The sequence below is a fragment of the Numida meleagris genome, chromosome 5 (assembly GCF_002078875.1).
Source record: "Numida meleagris isolate 19003 breed g44 Domestic line chromosome 5, NumMel1.0, whole genome shotgun sequence".
Classification (NCBI taxonomy): Eukaryota; Metazoa; Chordata; class Aves; order Galliformes; family Numididae; genus Numida; species Numida meleagris.
In genome coordinates this window covers 6,451,336-6,455,105 of record NC_034413.1, presented here as the reverse complement: position 1 = coordinate 6,455,105, position 3,770 = coordinate 6,451,336, and the positions used below count along the sequence as shown (strand labels likewise).

At 45.8% G+C, this 3,770-nt stretch overlaps 1 long non-coding RNA gene across 1 annotated transcript; it reads right to left on the bottom strand.

Moving 5' to 3' along the window:
- On the bottom strand, window positions 640-3,420 carry LOC110400057. The gene is made up of 2 exons (XR_002439577.1): window positions 3,359-3,420; window positions 640-2,559 (listed from the first exon to the last, which is right to left on the bottom strand). It is a non-coding gene; the product is annotated as an uncharacterized LOC110400057 (long non-coding RNA).

Sequence of the window (3,770 nt, the reverse complement as noted above, 5' to 3'; positions counted from 1 at the left end):
GCAGCATGCATCTCTCACTGTAACAAAAGCAGACCTTATCACTTCCTGCCCGTGCTGGCTAAGCAAGAAAGAAAAAATCCTTATGGCTAGTTGACAAATATGTGTCACTGGGTTATTGAGTAGATCTGTGGAGCAGCTGCAGTGTATTTTAAAAAGGAAGAAACTCATGAAATAGGACCTGTGAATGCAGAAGCCTCGTGCAATGCGATTTCATGCAAGCACAGCACATGCACTGCTGTCTGTCCTGTGCTAGCTGGGTGAACTCACCCTGCCAGCTGCAGTCCAGCTCACAGCACTTGACCTGAGCCACTGATCAGTGTTTGACCAGTGCATCAATTTTGAGTGTTAGTATCTATAAATACCTATCGTCATTTCTGTGTAAGCCTGTTAGGTCATTCATCTGAATAAGAGAAAAGCATCACTTTGTCAGTCTTCAACTGCTAATTTAGCAGTGATCCAGATAGCTCTCGTTCAAGGTGCTTGCAGCTGGCTGGAAAGCTAGGAGAGCAGGGTCATCAAGCAGACCAAGAATTTGACAAGCACAGAGTGAATAAAATGTACTTTCCCTCTCTGAAGTGGAGAAAGAGAAACGTGATACAACTGCAAAATTGCAAATCACCAAGGACCAGAAAGCATTTATGTAAAAGAAGTGCTTTAGTAGAAGTGGTCATTGTCACATTATACATTACCAAGTTCAAGAGACTCACAGCAGAACCTACATCTGAGTCCATGAGCATGGCATGTTCACAGCTGGGGGCTGCCCTGAAAACCAAGCTGGGACAGGTGCAGAGAGGAGCTCAGTCAGGAGAGCAGCCACACTTGAACACAGGTTATTTGGTGAGAGGAGATCAAGAGAGACTGAGATCCTCAGGGGAGAAAATGTAGCTCAGTCCAGAGCCTTGCTGTCTTGCCCTGATACATTTGTCAAAATTGGGCAGGAACATGCATTACTGGGAGAGATCTTCATAGGCAAGTTATTTAAGATGCTTTCAATTATTTATCTGCATGCTATCCTTGTGGATGCTTGAACTCCAGTCTGTTTCACAGGAAGGAAACCAAGGAGAAGAGGTATGAGATGATCTTGCACAAGATTTGGACGTAAACACAGTCCATTTTCCAAGGCAGTTGATGAGCCTGCACATGTAAAAACCCCACATAACATCTGCTTCTGAGTCTGAGGCCTTTGATTACAGGGATGACTCCTGGTGTCACTGCCAGGCCTTGCTCTCCAGAGGGCACAGCCCTGCCCGGGTACTTGCAGCAGGCACCTCCCATCCCAGCTGCCTGAGCTCATGGCACAGTGAAATGCATTGTGCTAATCTGACTGAGCTTTGGCCAAACACAGAGCATCTGCTGTCTACGCTAAGCACAGAGGAAGCTTCAGAGCCACACTGTGCAAGGAGCCATTTCTCCAGCACTAGCTTTTTTTTTTTGTGCTGGTACCAGAAACCATAAATGGAAGCCAAGCAGTGGGGGTCTTGGCACACTGAATGCCTCTCTCAATTCTTCCTGAACACTTTACACCCTCTGACATGTTTCAGAGGGACCCCCACGGTGAGAGAGCCGGTGCTGTTCACACAGCACAGGTGAGCTCCCAGACATGGGATGACTGACCTTGCAAAGTTCTCATTGTCTCCAAAGGAAAAAAAATAGACCTTAAATGTGACCTTATCCCTGAGTAACGCACCTCTTGCCATTTTAGAACCATCAAAGTCCTAGGAAATGCCTCCCTGCGTTTCAGAGACAATGCTGTCATCCAGACTAAGGGAAGTACTGACTCAGTACAGCCCATGGAGTCAGGGCCTTTAATTGCCCTCTTCTCTGTAATGGTACGTGCAGAATGGTGATTTCCAGCTGTTGGCACTCCCTACAGCTGCCCCAGCAGCTATTGCCACATCAGTGAGGAAAGTCATTGACTGATAGCTGGACTACATGATCTCACAGGTCTTTCCTAACCTTGATGATTCCATGATTCTAAACAACACCCAGCAATAATACTGTATATGAGACAGAAATAATGATCTGTACACTATGGCGAGTCCAGACACCGGGTGGCTGCCAGCAATGAGATTTCAGCCTTTCACCAGAGATATGCCATCTTACAGAGTCCATACTTCTTCTTAGCAGCAGTATGTAATGCAAAGTGGTGGAAAAGCAATTTAAGATTAATATATAGAGATTATATTAACGTAGGGAAGCTTGCTGTTCCCATTTTCCTATCTTCACTTGCAGTTACGGGTAACTGCTGATGTCCTGCCCCAGTTTTTGTAACCCAACTCCTTCCAGCAGGGCGCTTGTGTTGCATAGCGATAGCTGTGTGAGCAGAGCCACTAGATGGTGCTCGCAGACCTGGCTCCTTGCAGGGCTGAGAGCTGCGACGCTAAAGCAGCCCAGAGCCTGGTTTCCATCGACACCGACGGTGGCAACCGTTTAACACCGCCTCCGGATCCGGTCCTGTTCGTCTGCTTTGGGAGTCAGAGAACGAAGGAGAGAAATCTGCGCAAAGATAGAAGCACCATTCTCTGCACAGGCATAGGGGCCTTCGTAAGAGAGTGAAGACTTAAAAGGGAAGCAGGTGAAAAACGGTTAGGAGAGAATGAATGGGAAAATGCTCAAGATTTACATAGAAAAGTTGCTCTGTTCATGGTTTTAAAGCCAGGAGGGATCACAACAATAATTTACTGTGATGCTCTACGTTTACATACATATAGAAAGCATAGATTTTAGGATGCTCCTCAATAAATTCTCATTTTACCATTTCTTTTAGACAAAGATACGTAGGATGCATCAGCATGCCTCTAACTTCCTAACTACCATTTCAAAGGCCATGTGCTTTGGTAAACCAAGGCACAGTAGATAACTGCAGAAATGCTGCAGCCAGGCTCACCTGATCTCATATGAGGAAGCAGCCCCTGCTGCTCCCACTGGTGTCTGGGGAGCCCAGCCTGACACCACTACTGCTGGAAATACGACTGAGAGTTGATCCCTTTCTGCTCTGTTTTTGGGTTTTGCATCCCTTTAGCTGAATGACCTGAAGCAAGTTACAACTCTCCTTGGCTTTGTTTGCCCTTATCCATTGAAGCATAGTAATACCTTTGAGGACTGTGGCAAGGCCTAATACTCTGTTCAGCAGAAGATAGAAGATTTAATTAGGACTGAGGGAGGGACTAGCTTTTAATTTTAATTTGTTCTCAGAATTGATCCCAACAGGTCTTTCTAGCATAAGAACATTAGTATTGTAACACAATGGGAAGCACAACAATGACAGCAGAGTAGGAAGATCTCAAGCTACAACAAGTGAGGATCTGCTCAAACACAACAGCCACAGACCCAGAAATAAAGGAAAGAAACTACTTACCTTCAAAAGACCTCAGGGATGCAGAGATCTCCAGTAAGGTCTCTTTGCTTCCACTGTCAACCCTTAAATGAGGTCTGGGAAGGGGTGGGTCCTGGCTCCATCCCTTTTGGTCACTCAGGTGCATTGCATGCACCTGAGCTCCCATGGGTTGGCCCTGCCTTCCCACCAGGTGCTCAGTCAGTTCAAGCTGTGACTTAGCATTTCCACTACAAGCATGCAACATCTCAGGCAGCAAAACCTATTTTGAAGCTTTTCTGTCCCAAAGTATTTTAAAAAAAAATCACCAGGCAAAACAAAAAGGTGTTAAAAAAGCAAACCAAAACACCACCCATCACACTAAACTTAAAAAAAATGGTCAAACCATAGCATACCACAGCTGTAATAGCGCTGGCTTCAGAGTGTGCTGGAAGAC